The sequence below is a fragment of the Astatotilapia calliptera genome, chromosome 1 (assembly GCF_964374335.1).
Source record: "Astatotilapia calliptera chromosome 1, fAstCal68.1, whole genome shotgun sequence".
In the NCBI taxonomy this organism is placed as follows: domain Eukaryota; kingdom Metazoa; phylum Chordata; class Actinopteri; order Cichliformes; family Cichlidae; genus Astatotilapia; species Astatotilapia calliptera.
In genome coordinates, this window is record NC_137422.1 from 32,883,712 (window position 1) to 32,905,002 (window position 21,291).

The following is a 21,291-nucleotide window of genomic DNA, read 5'->3' on the forward strand; positions in this document are numbered from 1 at the left end:
ATCATTATTTCAGATATACCAAGGGATTAATATGACCCTGCTTTGCTTACCTGAAGGATAAATACATATTCAATTTACTTGCAAGTAATCAAGAGGTGTCCTTTATTTTAGGTAAAGCATTAAAATTAGATGAAAGACAAACTTCTGTTATTTCTGATGGTTTTGTTTACACAGTTGGAAAAGGAAATAGAAAAGATGTAATAATATTTACGTTTCATATGTATTATATAGCTCACTGGATTTTTTTCTCTCATACTGTAATTTACTGTTGAACTTGGGCTACATTTTTTCTTAAATAACATGTATTATGAGAAAAACAATACAACGACACTATTCACTACAGGAAGTAGTAAATTGTTTTCACATGCCATATTAATAACTGCTACCATGGGCTGCGTTTCATCCTCTGTGTTAACTTGGTCTCTAGATTAACTGACACAGTATAGGTTAGTTATCTTATATTTATTTGCATACAGATTTTTATGACAATTGTTCTTAAAGTAGGGTCTGGGGACCCCCAGTGGTCCACAACTCATAGCTAAGTGGTATTTGGGGTAATTTGCTGTAAGTTATAACATTTATTAAAATTAAGTTCACATCCAGTAAAAAAAAAAAAAAACAGTGTCCTTTGCTCCCAGTTGCATGAGATTTGGTCCCATAGAAGATATTATAACTATAATAGAATAGAATAGAATAGAATAGAATAGAATAGAATAGCTTTTTATTGTCACTGTTACAAGAACAATGAAAGGCAGTTTGGCATTTCTCCATGTGTGTGAAGTACACAATAGCGTAAGTATTTACACAATAACAGACAAATATAGGTATTGCATGTGTTTTGTTTGAAAAAGACAAATAAAAGGTAATAATCATATAAGTACATGGAAAATGTTTTAAACTGAAATAATATTAAAATATTATATATTTAAATAATATTAAATATATTATTCAGAGGTTTTACTGATACTCTAGAGATGCTTGGATAGAGGATACAGCATTTGAAAGTACTGCTGAAGTACAGAAGATGAAATAATACAACAAAATGCAAATAATTTTATTTATATGGGCTAAATTATTGGAATACAGTAATCCTAGTCAGTATTTACTCTCAAAGTAAGAAGAACAACCTGAAGTGAGATCTGTTTTGAACACACACAAAAAAACAGCTTTAAGAAGTGATACCTGCTACTGAAATATTGATGATTAGACTTTTTGTATCCTGTAATGAGGCTTTTCTTTTTACAAAACTGTTGTTTGCTAGTTGCTTTCACACTGCTTACTGACTGACTTTCAGAGTGAGTCAAGCATCATCGATCCTAGGTGGAGGTACTGAAGGTGACTGAGGAAACCCTCAGAGAAACAAATTGACCCTTGACACTGTCTGTAGCTAAGAGGTTCAGTGTCGTGACCGTGTTGGCTTCTGTCACAGCATGTGCTTCTCCTTGGAGTTGTAACTGAGACACAGTGTAAGGATACAAAGAGATATGATACTGTTGTGCGTCAATAACTGGACGTGGGCGTAGTTATGTTACTGACAGTTTAATATACACTTAATTCAGCAGTACACAATACATACTGTCTCCTGGCAAATGTAGCAGAAGATATACTGTAGCTCAAGGTAGATTTCTATGTAAAGACATGAATATGTGGTGCAGGTCTGCCGTGCTACCCTTTTGAAGAGGGTATCAAGTGAACACTTACTCACAGATATGAGGAATGTGGCGCTGTGGTGCGGAGCAGGCTGCAGTCTCTCGAGAAATGTGCCAAAGTGTAATCTGTTGTCTCACTTAGCAAGAAAAGTTCCCCCTATGAAGAACCTGTTAGGCCCTTTCAGCAGCTTGTAAACAGCTCACGTAACCTGTTGTTTCAGCTCCACACTATCTGACTGAAAGCACTTTCTAAGTTGCAGTAATGGTAAAAAAATAAATAAATAAATAACAACATGACACTGTTTGTGTTGGGCAACACAAAAGCGACAAGCTGAGATGCAGTAAGCAACAACAGAGCCATTAGTGTGTGAGCAACACAGCAGTGATGCTGGAATAAAAAGCTGTAGCGTAAACAGCCACGAGAAGGTGCTTTGATTAACAGTGAGAGCATTCAAGTGTAATGCAGTGAAACAAAGTGGTGGGACAACAGAAACGGCATTTGTACAGCTCAATATGATGAGTAAGTAAGCCTGTGAATGTGTGTTCCCTTGAATAAGTACTGAATGAATCTTCTTTACGCAATGATGTCAAATTTGAAGTTGAGATTAATTATTAATCTGCTTTTGCTATATTTACTGGTATTGTAGAGTGTATTTATTCAAGTAATGTGTTTCAGTACAATTACAATTCAGGACAATTAAATCCCATTTTAGTGTATTTTATGCATACTTTTCAATATTTGTGCAGAAGCATTGCACTTTTCTTTCAATACTTTGACAGCTTTAGAAAGTTACTAGTTACATTTGTACTTCAGCCCTTTATAGGGCACTCATGAAAATACTAGAAAATTGTCAATTTTAACTCTAGTGCTATTCTTGTATTACAGGACTTTTTTGTATTTGTCCAATTTTTTCCCCTTAAAAGTCCAGGGCCATAAAGATACCATAAATGTGCTACAGTGAATTTTTTTTTCCCAAAAAGTGTGTATAAAACAAAATTGAGGCTGTTTTTTGTCCACTAAAGTTACCAAATATGGTTCATTGCCAGATAAAAGGTTAGATTACCAAGATTATAGATTATTGATGAAGCAGTCAGTATGTAGTCACCGAAAGTTCCATGTAAAGGGTTACATTAAAGTTATGTGTATTTTTTTCTATTCATTCTTTTTTGTTTCTCTTTTGTGTGTCACTTTTTTTTTTTAATTTTTAACTGTTTATTTTGGGTTTTTCATTTAGTTTAATGTGTGTTTTGTGTATGAATTTTCTTCTTTTTTTTGTAACCAGTTACTGACCAAAAATTCAACTGGGAAAAAACAATTTAATTACTATTATAATTTGTTTAATTACTTATTTTTGTCAAATTGTAACACTTTTTAATGTGACTTGTCTTAAAATACAACTTTAAAATTTTTCTCTGACTAACGGTTTAATACTGATGAGGGCTCACAAACTTTTTGAATGACTTAAATCTACACCTGTGTTGTTTTGGCCAGCACTCTGTTTTCTCCTGTGCTCCAACACATAACAGGCTTTTTAATGTAATTATTTGAACAGATAAATATTGTTTGTTGTCTCTGACTTAAAGTATCCATTTCCCTAGTTACAGCTAATACAACCCAAACACAAAAACCTTCAGAGTTAACTGACTTCTATCCGTTCAGGTTTACTTTGGCTCAGGTTTAACAATTCAAATCCATCCTTCTTCTCTTCAGCGTCCTGTCACTACTTGTCGCTCGAGGGACGCCGTGATTTATCGACAAGGTAAACAGCTTATGAATGAGGCCTAAGCTTTAGTTATACAGTTTACAACATTTGAGTAACCACAGGAGGTTTATGTACACACACTTTCTCAAGGCTACTGTTAGGGGAGAGAATGAGGTTGCCAGCCTCATCTCATGTTGAGGGAAATTCTTCAATGTCTTAATTGTAAGCCCGTAAGATTAATTCTGCATGCACAACTCCTTGTGTAAACATTTCAGGGTGACGCTGAGACATTTTTAAACAAGTTTTGAGCAGCATGGAGAGTGACAAGGATTGTTTAAACCAGAAATTGCAGCTTTTTCTCTTTCCTATTTGAAGCCGAATGTCTTGGGGTTAAATTGATCCAGAAATTAGAGGAAGAACAAAAAGAAGAAATGTTGTCAAATTTGTATGCTGCATTTTAAGTTTTAAATCCTAAGTGGGCAATTTTCAGTTGTGCAGAATGTTAGGCAATTTTTATGAAGTGCAAATTTTACAATTTTTTTTTTTTTTAAATCGATGTTTTTTTAATGATCAAAACTGTCTAACTTTAACGACTTCACTTAAAAAATGGAATGCTACAGATTTAAAAAAAAAAATCTCTATAGCTTAGTGTGCCTAAAAGCGAGAAAACTGACAGATGAAAATGTAAATTATTTTCGCCAGTTTACGGTGAAAACTAAACAAAAAAAATCAGCAGACAGATATTTTCATCTTCTGCTAATGTGTAAATAGGGTGCTATTTTGCATCAGCCCGACACAGCCGACACAGTATGTGCTCACAGCCGTCACCAAATTCGTGCACGTGTTTAAACACAGCTATTGTAAAAATGGCCCTCTTCCTGTTGTTGTTTTGTAGAGACTTTATTTTATTCAAGCCTCAGGAAGTGGAATAATTTCAATGCAGATGTTTTTCACTGTAAACAGCCGTAGCAATCTGGGGGGAGTTGGGGGATGAAAGCGTGCATCAGGGAGAGTAAGAAGTGTTTTCCAGAGGTGGAAAGCATACTGAAATATTTTGCTCAGGCGACGGTGGTGTTATTTGATTTAAATGCTAATTACATTCAAAAAATGGCTCCACTAAAGAAAATGATCACAGCTAGGAACTTTGACAAGAAATTAAGCACTTAAAACAAAATCTGCATTGTGACGTGGTGCTTGCATTAAGAAAAAAAAAGGAAAAAAAGAAGCCATCTCCCAAGTTTTGTAAATGGCCCTTAAGCTATTACCAACGAGGTCTAATTCCACAATGTTTTTAGGCCCTGGATTCATTATTCTTGCACAGATCTAATATTTACCTAAGCAAAGGCAATTAGTTTAAATGTTACTGAAGCTGTAGACAGGTAAAAGCTTGGTCATTTAGGTTTGCTCATAAAAGAGTTACTTCATCAATAAAAATAAAAGGTCATTATTTAAACAGCTATTATTGGTAGGCTTGACATAAATGTTTATCCTGATGGTTTTCTCACTTTGCAAGGCTTAAAGATGTGCCAACATTAACAGACTGGCAAATGTCTTCCATCAAAATCAAAATCAGACTGTTAATGTAAATGCAGTGTGTCCATTCTGATTACGCTTTATTTGCCCTCCCTGCAAGGGCAAGTTTAACTTCACAAGCTCGCTGACATGTTGTAAAACCACTATTTAGCAAGGTGCAGGGAGCAACCTGTGTAATAACCTACTAACAATATTAAAGTTACACACATACCAGCTTTGAGTGAAGCACACTAGATGATAAACTGATTGGTGGCTGTTGATGAAATAAAACATCATGAAGTCTTGTTGAAGATTAAACTTAGATCCAAGGCCTTTTCTATGTGCTGAGGTGTTATGGTTAAATCAACAAGCACTAACCAATACATTCTGACCCAGTGCAAACAGAGCAGCTGACTCATTTGATTAATGAGCTGGCATGATGTAACCTCGGGGGGAAATGGGTTAGTGCACCTGGTCGTTTACACAGTTTTTCATTCATTTGGAAAATGGAGCAAACAGTCAAAGAAACTGTTTTAAAGCACCCACTACTCAAAATTGTACATTTTTTAAATAGTTGAATGATTGACTTTCTGCTAATTTTGTCATGACCTCCCCAATAAATGTCAATCTTTTTGACAGAAATATAGCTTTTAGGTCATGGCCTACGAGTGTTGCGTGTAGGGCAGTCTTGCACACGCATGCACAGTGTTTAGTTGCCTGAAAACACACTTAAATAATTGTGGGGGACACAACCGTCCCTGTGCCCCTTTAGCAAATCTCCTTCTACCCTGAAGATGCATGGAGTTTAAACAGCAGCTAATATTGGTCTGTCATATATTGCTTTTCTTTTGTCTCTGTCAGTGGTCATTAAAAGGTCAAGGAGGTGATGTGAAGTTGTAAAATGGTCTGAGTGGTGCTGACCTATGGCTGCCTGAGCATTCCTAATGTAATAGTAGGGCCCGCGGGCCAGTCCTGCCAATACTGGGCTGATTATAACGAATCAGGTCCCTCTTAACACAATAATGTGATCAATTTCTCATTGCACCAAATGAATAACGTGGCAGACATGGAGCTCCGTGTGACCTGCTGTTAACCCCCTGGATCATTATTCATATCAGTGCCTGAAAAGAGACTGAGGCAAGGAGACAAGGAGGGAAATGGAGAAAGAGATCCATTTAGGCTAATTATTGCTAAGACAGAGGTGCTTTCCTAAATGCTTGAATGTCCTGGGACTGCTTTAAGACATCTGTTGTGTGAGTACTACCAATGAAACTCTGGACCTGGTTTACTTTTCTTTGGGGATTTAAAAGGGGTGACAGATGCTTTCCTATTCCCCAGCTAGTAGTAGCAGTATTTCAGTCATACATCCAGAGGAGGCTGGACAGACTTAGCTCGGCTCAGTAACACGGTAGACCTGTCTCTGACTGCTTTCTCCCTGCTTGGCACCTGTTCCTTCGTGGTACTAGTTAACATGAGGACACTTGGTAACATACCTGTTCTCCAGGTTGACAAAGCCACAGCAGTAGTAGCGCTGTTAAAAGGATCATAATTAGCTTTATCAGCAATGCATCATACATAAGAGAGATCCTCTTTGACACATTTGAGCTCCGTAAATCTGGCCGCTTCTACATTTACTTCAGGTAGGCACTTACCCTTGAATCTTTGTTCCGGCCTAAGTAATAGAGCTGGGTCTGAGCAGGCAGGATTTCTCAGTATTGTAACCAGAGGCCCTGTGCATCTGTGGCAGGACCCATGTGGGAGCACACGACACTCTGGGGCGAAGCTTTAAGCTTTACACGACACCCAGTCGAGCTCGACGGGTAGGATGTGACACGGTCATCGCTCTTCATTTATTTACCTGTGTTTTTTTTTTTTTTTCCTTTTTGTGTCACAGTCTTTTGCCAAGTTTGTGTGCACTTCACCTGACACCCAATATCTGGACCTATTGCTTTCATCTCCTCGAGTATTGGTCTTCACTTATCTCACTCTCATCATCTAACTTTAATCAAGTAAATGGATGCATTTAAATGTTGCTAATTTCACTTTGGTAATTGCATGTGTATAATTAGGTTTGATCAAAGGAGCAGTTTATATAACGTGACGCTACCGATGCATAGTTTCCCAGATCTATAAAACCTTAAACCCAGTGCAGTGCAATTTCCTGCAATGTTTTAGCACAACATAAAATAACTGCCATTTTTCCAAAGATTTATTGTGGAAATGCTAAACACAGAGCTGCTTATTGTGGAATATAATGACAACTCATGTATTCTTTTCTTCTCTTATATTTGACTTTGCCTTAGAAAACAAGCAAAATCACACCAGATGTCTGAATCCTGCTACTTTATATCCAGTTCTGTAGACTACAGTAAATCCCTCTTGTCGCTCTGTTCACACACAGACCTGATGGTCTTAGCATCTGGCCACATGGCTGAATCTCTGTATCTCTCTTTACTCACCAACCCCCACCCCCTTCTTTCCCCATTTTCTTTGCTCCTCTGTCTGGGTTATTCTGAAGCATGTAAAAGGCCTGAATGACGCTTCCAAGGTCCTACACAATTTTATTTAAGCCATTACAGTTCCTGGGAGTATATTCGGGGGAGGTAGGGGGCTCAGTTCCACATGAGAAAACTTCCTCCTCACCAGGCAGTGTTTAAAGAAGAGCAACAGGTGGCTGCTGGCAGAGGGAACCTGAGGCTAAGTGGATGTCAAAGTGGAATTGCAGCTGAATCGCGGCTATTTATTTGACCCTGCTCACATCTGCACTCTTCCCCTCTGAGAAGGAAGAGATGGGAGGGAGATGAGCAGAGGGGTGTTTTGTTCGGCTCTTCTCCCCAAGTTAATGTGTGGCTGGAGGATGTGTGGCAGGGTAAGGGGGATAGGGGAAATTAAACATGGTATTAATTAAAGCCCTATTTTCACATGTCCGCCCTGACTACCTGTTTATGCATGGAAGTAACATCATGTGCAGACAACATGAAGAAGGCTCAGTGGTATGGAGGTGTTTTTCTACATGGTGTGTGGGCATATCCTGTTAATTCACAGATTATTTTATTATGTGAGAAAAAAACTAAAAATATAAATACAAATGAAAACATAAAAATATACACTCTGTTCTAAAAAATATTGTAAAGTGTAAAAAAAAACAATAAAAGAAAATTTTTACTTGATATAGAAGTATTACATCTTGACTGTTCATGCTCTCTTGTGCTATTTTTTCTGTTGTCTAAAATAGGGCTTGGCGCTTAATTTTTCCAAAGGATCCCATAAGAACCTGGGACTGTTGTGGAGGACCACACAGATGAGATGAACTCCATTTTGCTCAATATTAATTTTAGCTCTTTATAAACTACTACTTGTAAGAGTAGATGTTAGGTTCCAGTTGTGGCCCCATGGGGAAAATAGTTTCCCACCTCTAATATACCAGATCGTTTCAGTGGGGGACAGGTCTGGTCTGTAGCCAGACCAAACTGTTTCTGGAGCCACGGAGAATGTGGTGTTATATAATCCCCAGGTGTGTAGCTGAAATAACCTGGGAGTTCTTCAAAAGACATTGATGAGAGTATGAAAAGCTCAGAAAACTACTTAGATCATTCAGCATTAATGGTGCCTTCACAGATATCCACTAATGCCCCTCCACACCATCAATGATGCTGACTGCTCCCACTCAACTTTCGAGTGCAAACTTGTCGTGTGGGACCAAACATTACTGCCATTCAACATCAGGAAACTTTTTCTGTCCTTTGCCTCTTCTGTTCTTTTGTTATATAATTTACAAAACACCCAAATTCTTATCAGTTTTAAAATGAAAAACATTATTCTTAAATTGTTGCAGTCTTTCATGAACTATATGCACTTTCTTAATCCCATCACGTTACTGACCTTTGGCCATTTAACCTTATTATTTTCTTCCATAAGGGGATTTTCTTCTTCTTTTATTCCAAGTATGACACTTTTAGAGCCATTTCTGGGCCACTCTCAACCTATTTGCAAAATTTTACCAATAATGAATTAAATCTTCATACATTTTTAAAAAATATATGAATTCGTTGGTGTTGTTTTACTGTTACTAGCATTTAAACAATATGCCTGTCACACCATTATATGATGTTTTAATCTATATTTTACACTTTGCTTCAACTTTGTGTAAATGTGATTCTAAAACCCAATCTCACCTTACACCTCATCATTCTATAGTAAAAACAATATGAAGGGAAAAAGATTTAAAGCAACTTACAAATGGTGCTTTTTTTCCATATCTGTGCGAATAAATGAAAGTTTACAGGAACTCAAGATGCGCCTTTATGACATCATCCCTTAATGTTTTTTTTAGCACAGGCATTCACATTTTCCCTCAGAGTCTCCTTAACCTGCATTCACAGGCCAGTTTCTTTGCTAACAGCCTGGCAAGAGAGTTTCTAAACACCAGTCATGTCAAGGGTTATTGGCAGTGAAAAGAGAACAGTGGCCAGGTCTGAGAAGGATCCCTGCATGTCTTTCCTGTTGGCCTCAGTGTTTCCATGCTGTTATCAACCCAGCTGATAATGCAGAGCTTCAGGCGCTTTTTCTCAGGACCCACAGCACGCTGCCACACATTCTGATGGCGTGACACAGACCTCCACCACAGAGCCCCCTCTGTCTGAAGCAGAGCACACTGCCAGGCAGAGGCCTGCAGCTGGTACGCATATTGGTGAAGGGCTCTGCCAGCCCGCCCCCTACTAACGATATCTGAAGATACAGATCGACTGTACGCACTCCCTTGTTACAGTTTTGAAGAGTTTCAGAAAATAATCAGTCGTACCAAATGCACAGAAAAGCAGGCAGAGTCACATATGCAGGGATCATAAGCAATAATGTGGCAGGAATGAAAAACAAGCCAGTATGACATTTGCTGGGTTCTAAGAAAACGTACGGCAAAGGCACATGTATCTGTTTTCTCCTTTACCTTATTTAAATGCAGTGTTACTTCAAATGAACTGTTACTTCAAACTGTGAGTTGAAAGTGAGTTGAACTAAATGTAAATATTAAACATATAAATGTTCACTTTCAGTAAAACAGCTGTGCTATCTGCAGGGTTTTGCCTTGTTTGTTAAAAAAATAGTGATTTTTGCATTTCCCTGTTTACCACGTGGCTTGGCATGGAAGCCATTTCATAACTGCACCACACATCTTGGATCTATCACAGTTCCCCTTTGTGGAAAATCCTTATGCAATATGTAAAGCATTTCAAGACAGCTTAAATCAGTTATGGTGTCAGTAAAGTTTGTTTGCTTGTTGATAATAATACTGTGATTATTGTTAGGAAATTGTTTGTTTCAGGGTTCGTCTTATTTTCCTGTTTTATAAAAAATGATAAGGATATTAAGCTGTGACTGATTATTGGTGTTTAGTTATATATGGTGTTAATGAATTATTCTCAGCTGCTATGGCCCAGTGCTTTCCTCCACGTCTGTAACTAAGTGGGAGGTAGCTCCCAGACTGAGGCACAGTAAAGTTTATTAAACACATCAGCTGGTTTGCAGCAGACCATTACTGAAATGTTATATTCCAGCAATGAGAGATCAACAAATAGGCCTGGGAAATAACAAGCAAGAGGACTTTGGTCTTTTAAACCAGAGAGCATTATGCTAACTTTGAAGGAGGAATTTATTAAATCTCTTACAACAACTGAGGGGCTCTATATTTAACTTTGCCAGAGCACTTCGGACAAGTATTGGCTGTGGTTTCCACTTGGCTCTGAGAGCAGACTGGTGGCTGCGAGGCAAACTTCTGGAGTCCCCAGTTCCTAAAATGAAACAGCTGCAGAGTGTGACACGCTGAGAGCAGTGGGGCGTACAGAGGAGGAGTTTTCATGAATGAAGTCAGGGGGAGGGGGAGGAGAGAGGAAGCTAGCTCGGGGTTAAACACTACTACGTAGGTGTGTCATTAAAAGGGTTTGAAGGACGTAGAAAGTATGGGTGTGGACTCGGTCTTGGGTCATATAAGTTCAGTTTGATTCATAGCATAAGAGAGGAAACGATGTTGTTGTTTACACTGGCTCAGGGTGCACAGCAACCCACTGTGTAATTTGTAGTGTAGTTTGCACAAATCTGCCCCCAGGGAGCCATGAGAGGCTGTCCTACATAGGCTGTTCCCCTACTGCCAGGGCCCTGTATGTCCCTCTGCTGCCGGCAGAGAAAGAACAGAGCACCACTTGGACCACGCAAAGGGATATTAAAGTCCAACGCTGAAATTAAACTTCAGAGTCTGACTTAAGATGAACCTCCAAAGCTATCTAGCAGCCCTATTCTGCTCTGTGCCAGTACAATATCTATATAATTAATAACCACGGGACGAAAGAGAGAGAGAAATGCACTTTGCCAAGCCAGGGCCGAGCCATGTGTGTGACGGTACAGAGCTCACACACATTGTTTGGATTGGTGAGACAAAAAAATGTGCTATAAAATACTTTCTGCTGAATCTGTGGAAAAATTGCGGAGGGAAGCAACATGCTCTTTACATCTACCTGTCCAATCAGCGTCGGGCTGCTGGGTGGGGATGGCATCCAGCTGGTGTTGGAATATGAGTCACAAATTTAACACATTCTAGTGTGGCAGCGTGGCGGTTGTTTAATATTCTCATGGAGCGTACATAAATGTATCCAGATCATTCTTTGTTGGATAAAATCCAAGTTGAAGAAATTCACTGTTTTTGTTTGTTTGTTTGTTTGTTTGTTTTTAAAGATATATAACTATATGTCAATCCTGTATCACACTGAAATACTACTTACAGTTGCTCTTTTGAATTTATAAAAACTGAACTCAGTTTTTATAACTGACCACAAATCTTTTGAACAAACAGGAAGCTGGCAGCCACCTTCTGATTCCTGTAACTATACAGTTTTTCTCTAACTCGCTTTCGAGTATAATGAAGGTCTTCAATGATGGTTACATCTGCAAAGCATATGCTAACAGTATCTTACAGCGGTCTGAGTGCATAACTTAAATTTTTTGGATGGGTGGTCTCAGTGGTATTTATATTTATTAACCTCTGCATTCTTTGCACCCTGCTTGATCCCCCTTTCCCTCCTTAATTTAGGTTTTTTTTTTTGTTTGTTTTTTTAGGTAACTTGTTTTCCAGCTTACTTGCATACTTTCTTTAATGTTTCTTTTATTAAGTCTAAAGCTTAAATTACAGCTTTCACGGGCACCAAGCATAAGACAAACTTTCTAACCCCAGCCACGGGGAGATGCGTATGCTATAGCTTGTGTATTGCTATCTATCTCACAGCCCTCCTCGGCTTCTCCTGATCAATATGGTGAGCCAGTGGTCATCATCACTCATTGGGAACTGACACACACAAGTGAATGTGTATGTACGCACACACTGTGGCCTTTTAAACCTCTGTATCTCCTAGAGTAAGCCATTGAACATAACCCACAGAGCACATAATCCATCTGGCTTTGATTAATGAATTCAACATCCATTTTCAGGCCCATACAATGCCCCTGTATGAATTTTATCAGCATACAGTGACAAATAGTGGTTCTGTTCTCTGCTAAGAGCACTCATTGTTCCTTTGACTAACAGTCATGCAGATGTCACCGCCTCGGCCAGGCTGCCTAGAGTGACTCGTTTAGAAAATATAAATGTTACTGGCTTGTGTATGACATCATTGTCTCAACAATATAGACGCCTATTTTGTCAGCACATAATTGGTATAAATGTATGACTTGATACTGTTTGGCCTGTGAATATCCTAGCTCTTTTAAATGTTTGGGTTAATGGCATAATTGTGTGTTTGTTTTGCAGTCAGCCACAATCAGATCTCATTAATGGAAATGTCAGCATTTTCCTAAAGCAGAAAAACAAATATCAAGCTTCTTTTTTGATAAGAAATTGAAGGACGTTTTAAGGAAACTGCATTTTTGGCATCCTCTGAACATTGTCTTGGAAAGGTTTAAGGCCGACACTGTTACAATACCTGTCTGTTGACTGTAATATCAGTAGGCTATGAAGCACTGATCAGGATGGCATGACCGTCTCCAGGTTCTGGGTGTCCTGACACTGAATAATGCAGCTTTTTCCTCTAAGGCCTTGTATCCTCTCAGTATCCTCATTGAAGATGCCCTCTCATCTCATCTCTCACTGACACATGGAAATGTTCTCCGAGTAAGAGTTTACATCATTCTGAGAGGCTCAGTGATGAGGTTTTTACAATGGTAAACAGTCTGGCCTAAGTGGCGTGCATCTCCTTCTGAGTATGTCTCCTGACTGTCCTCCTAATGACTCAGAAAATATGCACGCCACTCCATTTATGGGCCGTAAAAACAGTCATCCAGCCGCATCCCAACAGACTGTGAAGAGCACCATAAAAACGGTCTCCGTCATATTCACTTACGGCATAGTTCAGAGTGGCAGCTCAACTGGCTGTCATAACATACAGGAGGATTGTCACTGAACTCTGTACTACACCTCTTTGCCCGTCACAAGCAGCCAAACATGAAGTAAAACAGCAGGCGTGCCCTCCCCTGCTACAAAGGGTGACATGAACTAGCAGACCTGCACATAGGAAGTGACACAAACAAGCAGGCCCCAGAGAGGAGGGCCATCAGTAGAGATGATGAGCGACTCTCTGGATGCTCTTTGACACGTGTGGCTGCAGCACAGAGAAGGTGAAGGGAGCAGAGAAGGAAGGCAGTCGATGTTTGAGTGGAGAGGAGGGGTGGGGATGAAGACGGGTGTCGCAGGGGCATGGGGTAGAACTGTGCGCACGACTGCATTATCCGGCTGATTTAGTTATGACAGCTGGTGCCCAAGAGGAAGGCAGCAGAGTGGGGGATAGGATCACCCAGGCTGCAGACAAATGATGATGAAGAGATCACTTTAAAGAACAATCTCCATAATATTTCATGCTCGCTCGGCAGCTCCCAGGCAGCCCGGGCTGCAAGGCTAACTGCTCTATCAATTGATTTGATTCACTGCCGGAGCTACTCCTCGCACATAGTATTTCAAATAAATGACACAGCAGATAGGAATGATATCTACATCAATATTAACCCTGAAAAGAACTAATGGATGCCGGCTGCAATTTGCGCTATATCCTGAGTAATGCATGTGAGGCAGAAGGCAGGTGATGGAAGAGTTATAACTCAGGCTTTTCCTGTCTCCCCCCAAGGCACAAGAGGATACAATTTGACCTACACCCACCCCACCCAACACAAATATACATGCTACATCTTTCCTCCTCCCTAGGCAACCATTTGTTTTTGTATTTATAAAGCACATTATAGCAGACTAGGCTGAACTAAACCATCTCTCAGGCTTGTGGAACACAAAAGGAGTTTATCAGATAAATCACCCTTGACCAGTTAGCTATTAGAGCAGCCAGGAAGTGCAGCCCCGGCACGTATGGTGCTTATAATGATAGCATAGTTGCCTTTTATTAATGCATGGACATGATGCATGCTCCAGTACTGCAGTGGTTTAACATGGCTTAGCACTCTTTAACCTGATCCCACTTACTAACCTGCGTTATTATGAATTCAGCTCAGGTACAAGGATAGATATACAGATTGCTCCCATGAAAGGACCTCAGTGGTTTTCCATACAGAGGTCATTACTTTCAGATAGTGTTAGAATGCAGGCTATTGGAAGATTAATAGAATGTATATGTATAGTAAAAAAGGTCATATTAAAGGGCTCTGAGATGAGAAAAAATACAACTGCACATATTACAACTGTTACATGTAGCTATAAATACCCATGCCAGGTGTATTAATTCATTGCTTTGAGATCTGCTATGGGTGGCAACACTTGCGTAAAGGTGATGCTAGAGCCTCCATTAGCCTGAATGATGTCCACTGAGTAGCTACTGATCACTCCTGTCCCTGATATTTGACCCCTGCCCTAGTAAGAGGAGACTTCAACCACACACAGATAGTGGGAAGTTTGTGGCTTGCCGATAAGGTGGTGATTAATTACAGTGCTGATGGGAGTGTGTTGGGTTTCCATCAGTGATGCTTAATGAATGTCATAATAACACAAGCATCTCTGATCACTTGGGTCAGTGAGCGGTGTACAGATGTATGCGGTGAGGGTGAGGTTTATGTGTGTGCATTTGGGGCTGATAGGGGGATGCGCCTTAGCTGAGACCCCCACCACTCAACAGCCTGCTAATGAGTCCACTAGAGACCCACCCAATACCTTTGATTGTGATGCTGTGGAAGAGAGAGGAGCAGTGCAATCTTTAGCTGGATTAAGTATCTCTTAAGGAGATCTACTTTCAGCCACAATGTTATCAACCCTTGAGTGTGTATTAATTAGGCCTATTGCAAAGGCAAAGCAGACGAATTTGCAGTATTCCCTCTACTCCCTAGCAGGCACACATGCGCACACAAGCATGCATGCAGAGCAAAAAAATGCACTTAATAGTCTTTTGCAGAAATTCACACAAACACAAGGCTCCTGTGTAAGAGTTCAGTTTATTTTAAAGGGAAAAATTCATGTATATGTTTAAAGTGGAGCTTCCACCACTGTGCATGTTATGGCTTGCTGCTGCATGCTTTAATTTGACACCCCATTACATCTCCATCTACATGTTTCATCCACACTGGAGTATGAATGTTTTGGTATTGTATACATCATCCTGTTCTCATTAGAAAGGCTTTTGATATGAAGTGATGCATTATCTACGCACCAGGCAACAGTTGATTGAATGTGGGCCGGTAATGCTGTTTAGTCCCACTTAGAGCAGCCTGACTTTGATGTAAGTACATATTTCCTGGTTGGGGTTGTTATAATTTCAAACATTCACTGACTCATCATATGGGGTGCTGACATTGTTGTGGTTCACTTGCTTTTTTTATCTCTTACATGTGTTTCCTGGACCTAAAATCCACAATTTTCCTCTTCTTTGCAAATCATCAAGAAAAACCTCTATTAACTGGCCTGCAGGTATATTGTTTACCTTTTTTTATCCCGTACGAATAAAACCCCTCAGCATATGTTAGCAGAGGCATTGATATTTAATCCAATGCCCTCCCACCCTCACCCCCAACTTCATCATAACCCGGATGTTTAAGAAGCATGTCCAACTGGTATGTTTTGACTTGGTTTAAGTGGTGTTTAATGACAATGGACTGGCTGTTCTGTTCCGGAGCTGAGTTAAGAGTTTCTAATCAAACGTTCTGCTCCATCAATAATGCAGCGCCTTGGATCCCATGGAGGACTTAATTGTGGGTGTTGGGCTGATAGGGAGAGCCTTGGCTAGGGGTGTCTTGTTGCACTCTTTAATTAGAGACCCCCGTCATGTCAAGAGCAGGAGCCCTGGGTGTTTACTATGCAGCAACGTGCCCAGCACTTCTTTGGCAAGAACTCCACTGTAACCCTGCCATCAGCTACCGCTCATAGCTTGCTCTTCCTGGAAGGAAAAATGAGGCAGGTGGGGAAAAGAGAGGGGGGACTGTGAGAGAGGAGACAGAGAGGAGATGAAAAACAGACAAGGAAATGTACAAATTAAGGGGAAAAACTTGCTGAATACTGCTTGTATGTCTTTTTAATTCTATAAACATAATTTTGGTATACCTTTGGAACTGTTGGCAGAAACTAAAATAATTTGAGGGAATTATATCACATCCAATCTGGGAACCCACTGGCTAGTCTGCTGTCTTAGCCTGTGTGGACAAAAGCCATTTTTTCTTCACAGGGCTTCCTGTGAGGTCAGTGAATATTTAGGCTGAGATTTCCATTTCCATCCATGGGTTATTCTTTGCAAATACAAACAAATGTCTTTTGTTTTTTCTTTTAATCGACTTAGCCATCAGGCAATAGCTGATGGCAATAGCCAGTGAATTTCACTAGTATGCACAGCATTATACATCTATTCACCTTTACATGGGCTGTTTACCATTTATGCAACCAAAGTCGGTTCAAACTTCTGTTATATCAAAGATTCCTACCAATTCTAAGCATTCATATGAGGAACAATATATATTTAATTCATATCAGGTTTGCACCTGGGACTTTGCACTATACACTGCACCTTCTATAGATAATTTACTCCGTGCAAGAGTGGTAGATGAAAATGAAACAAATCTATACTAAATGATAAAGCCTTCTAGAAAGATGACACTAGAGAGTTTTCCTCCTATAGTTAATTACTTATCAGTGTGGGTAAGGAAATGAACCATTTTCAAGTACCTTCTGATTATTTGAAAGTACTACTCAGTGTTTGTTTTAAATATCCAGACAAGCAGATGGAAAAATAAAAAGCAACGTTGATATTTTACAGCAAGAGTTGGACTGATGTAGTCTCGGTGGGGCTACAGGCCCATAGAGCTGCTGTGTTAAATAAAAGCAGTTAAGGTGTTAATGGTTTTTTGTATACTTTACCAGGATCATGCATTTTAAAGGGATCTCCAGTGACCTTAAAGTTTGTTTTTAAATAAACAGAACTTGTACAATGGCGCTCAAAATGTTTGACTTCAGATGGTATAAATTGAGAAAAAGTGTCTCTTTCTACATCTCCACTTGAGGCTTGAAGCTTAAGGGTACATTAGCTTCTACCAGCATAACAAATGTGTGGTGCCAGGATGTCCTAAACAGTGTTGGTCAAGTTACTTGAAAAAAGTAATCAGTAACTAATTACTGATTACTTCCCCCAAAAAGTAATCCAGTTACTTTACTGATTACTTATTTTCAAAAGTAATTAATTACTTAGTTACTTAGTTACTTTTTAAAAACACAATTTACAACCTGAATAGGTGATAAAGCGATAGATCTTTCAGCCCAATTCTACTTTTTCTGCATAATCCATCATACAAAATGTAATCAAATGGAAAAGTCTCTTTTTAAAACTTGTTTTATTAGTTTTAATCTTTTAACTTTATACATCAAGCAAAAATTTAATTATATGCAACATTCTCTGACTTGAAGAAATTTGTTTAACATTTAAACATATTTTCTACACATTCCAGCATATAAAATAAAATAGTTTTTTGTGTTTACACTCAGTCTTTCAAATAGATGCAAGTAAAACACAGCAGAAAATAAATAAAATCAAAGACTAGCGGTCATGTTGCTCTATTTTCACCTGTAAAGCAGGAGTGGGGTAGGCGGAGGTGTGCTCTGGTGCAGGTGTGCCGCAGCAGTCAGTGGAAGAATCCGCGAGTTTCTCTGTGAATTTCCCATTACGTCGTAGCGCACTCGGTGCTTGCTTGGAAGTTTAGGGGTTTTTTTCGCTGTAAAAAGACGTTTTCTTCCCACGCACAACGGACACTAATGTTTTTGTCACTTTTTATGGAATCAAACTCAAAATAAGGTCAGTACTTCCACGCTTTAAACGCTGCACGCTCATACTCTCTCCGCACTCGATATATTATCCATTGTTGATCTGCACACAGCTGTTGTCACGAATGTCGCACTGGCTTATGTCACTGTCATGAGACATTCTCGCAAAAAATCACAGTTTTAGTAACGCAGCGTTCCTACGGGAAAGTAACGGTAATCTAATTACCGTTTTTGCAAAAGTAATCCCTTACTTTACTCGTTACTTGAAAAAAAGTAATCAGATTACAGTAACGCGTTACAAGTAACAAGTAACGCGTTACTGCCCATCTCTGGTCCTAAAGCATGTTGGGTAAGCATATTTTTAACATTACTATGACATTATTTATCCCAAACCATGATCTTTTACATAACCTCACAACATAGTTTTTAGTGCTTACCCCTAAGAACCCACTCTTTACACACTGAGGAAAGTTCCTGTTAAAGTTTCAACATTGACTCTCGTATAGTTTTCCATACAGTAAAAATGGGTCTGGGCTCTTATTAACCATTATAAGTAAAAGATACAGATTAGTGATCAATAACAAAGAAAAAGACTGCAAAATACAAGGTTCTCCAACACAAAAGAAATTGCAGTCTTCTGGCTGACATTCTTGTCACTTTATCAATACTTTTCCAACCTTCATATGCTGACTTTAAAAGAGAATGTTACCTTGTGGCATTCAATACTGATGCAGCATGTAGACTCAAACAACAGATCTCTGCCACAACAGCCATATATTACTCCCTGGGATGAGATCACATTGCGGTATAAGGAAATCTGAAATCCTCACTCCAACCAGTCGCTGCAGATGGCCGCCCCTCCCTGAGCCTGGTTCTGCTGGAGGTTTCTTCCTGTTAAAAGGGAGTTTTTCCTTCCCACTGTTCCCAAACCACTCGCTAATAGGGGGTCATATGATTATTGGGATTTTTTCTGTTTTCTTGTTATTATCATGCTGTATGTATAAAATTGAATAGAATTGAATGGTTATTTCTTAATTTCCTTTAAAAGTTTAACCCACTTTTCCCACTTGTTCACTGCTTACTTTTTTACAAAACAACATCAAAATGCCACAGAAATCTAGTGCAAACACATGTAAAATGTCTTGCAATTTTGAAAATTAATTTTTTTCAAAAAATAATTTTGCCAGTATTGCTTCCTATGAAGGAGTCCGGTCATGAGGTCATCTTTCTTTTTTACTGGTTGTCCCCCCTCCCTCCCGCTGTCATGGTTATTAGAGCAATTATCGATAACAGGCAAACACTCCACTTCTGGAGTCTGAGCTTCATGTTTTTTATAAAATCAATATGGCCTCCTGGCCCTTATCTTCAATCCCAAAGAAAAATGACAGAATAAATTTGGAGTATGATGGACGATGGTGCTTTTATGTGGTCTATGTAATGAAAGTGATGATAAGGAGTGGAGTGGACTTCCAATTAGCAGGCTTCTTCTATTGTGATGTGGATTAATGTATTGTTTGAAATGGTTACCTGATTTCATTAAATTGGGAGCCTGACAACTGAAAGAGTGACAGGAAATCTTAGGGCAAAATAAGAGAAAGCAGGTGGTGGCAACATGGTGGTTTCCAACTATGTCCTCCAACCAATGTATCTTAAAGTGAACCTTGACCTCATTGCATCTGACCCAATCTTGTGGTGAAATGCAGAGATGCATGGATTTCTCAGTGCGAAACCTCAAGCAACAAATCACATAATTTGTTTGTTGTATGTCAACTGAAATTCTCTCACATTTGACGTGGCGGCTGTGATCTATCTTAATGTTTGCCAGCAGCAAAGTGGTCGAGATGGAGAGCCGCAGAAAAAGATATAATTCAGTGTCTAATCATTCTATCAAGCCACAGCGTGCTTTGTGTTTGTGGCGTGTCAGAGATGGAGGGAGACCCCAGACAAACATCAGGTGTCACACTCAGTGCCAATGAATGGACAATGGTTATCCATCAATCTTCTATGTCAACTTGTCTTGTGGCCTGAAACAAACTACAATGTCCATCTCAAAGCAATTTGATCCATTCAGCTGACTCATTTATCAGCCTGGGCTCATTTGCAATCTAGGCTGATTTCCTGAAGAAAGGAGAGTTGGATTCAAAGGAGAGGATGGGTGCAAAATATTGAATTTGAGGGAAATGATGACCAGTAGTCCAAAATATTGCTTGGAGCACAGCAGCATGGTGGCTCATTTATTTTCTTGATGGATTGTTTATCAGTCTGGGACAATAGACATGTATCTGAGTAGCTGGAAGGAAGTTTAGAGGGTTTTAATGTGGCAGCGCTGTAGAACAGCCATGTACATCCCCTTCAGCCAACTGACCTCGTCGGGTCATCAGGACTTAAGTAAGAGTGAAAGTCGCTTTAAATGGAGCGAGGCTCCCAGGGACCTAGCCTTGGCTGAGCAGCTGCTGCCGGCCGGCGACTATTACTTTTCCAGGGGCTGACTTTGATGTTTTAACAATCCATACATATTGATTCAGACTGATAATAAACAATTTGATTAGCCTCTTTCTATAGGCTGTCATTTCAATCACTTTCAGAGCTCCGATGGAGTGGAAGTGAGGGCTGTGGAAGGAGGGAGGAAAGTGGGGAGGGCGAGAGAAATGGAGAGACAGAGAGAGCAGCAAAAGCTGAAAGAGAGGGTGGAGGGCTAGAGCCCCCTCCTCAGACAGAAAAAGGAATCCAGCCCTGATTAGGCCTCTGCCTTTGGTGAATTGGACAAGACAGCTGAGCTGCCAGGTTATTAACTCCCTCAGAAAATTCTCAGCCTTCTCTCAGGCCAGCCTGAATACTGCGATCTGGATCGATAAGCAATCTCCGGTGTGTACCAAATGCCTGCTGGATTCATTTGTCTCCCAGCACCCTCTCCCTCCGCTGGACAATACACCTGCACAACTGAGACCCTCACCCCCCGCCTCTCCCACTCCCTTCTTTCCTGAGTGCTGTTCTCACTCTCTCTCTTCACTCCCTCTTTCTTCGTCTCCCTCCCTCTTTCCCTACCTCTCTCACATTCACTCACTGGAGTCTCTGTCACTTTTTAAATAATGACCCTGGGGCTGAAGGAACAACTGCCTACCTCTATTTCATCACAGTGAGTCCCTCTCCTGCAGGC

At 39.8% G+C, this 21,291-nt stretch overlaps 1 long non-coding RNA gene across 1 annotated transcript in view; it reads left to right on the forward strand.

Moving 5' to 3' along the window:
• LOC145427673 (uncharacterized) overlaps nt 1-21,291 on the forward strand; it is a 41,502-nt gene that overhangs the window by 13,180 nt on the left and 7,031 nt on the right. The gene's annotated exons all lie outside the window — the stretch shown is intronic.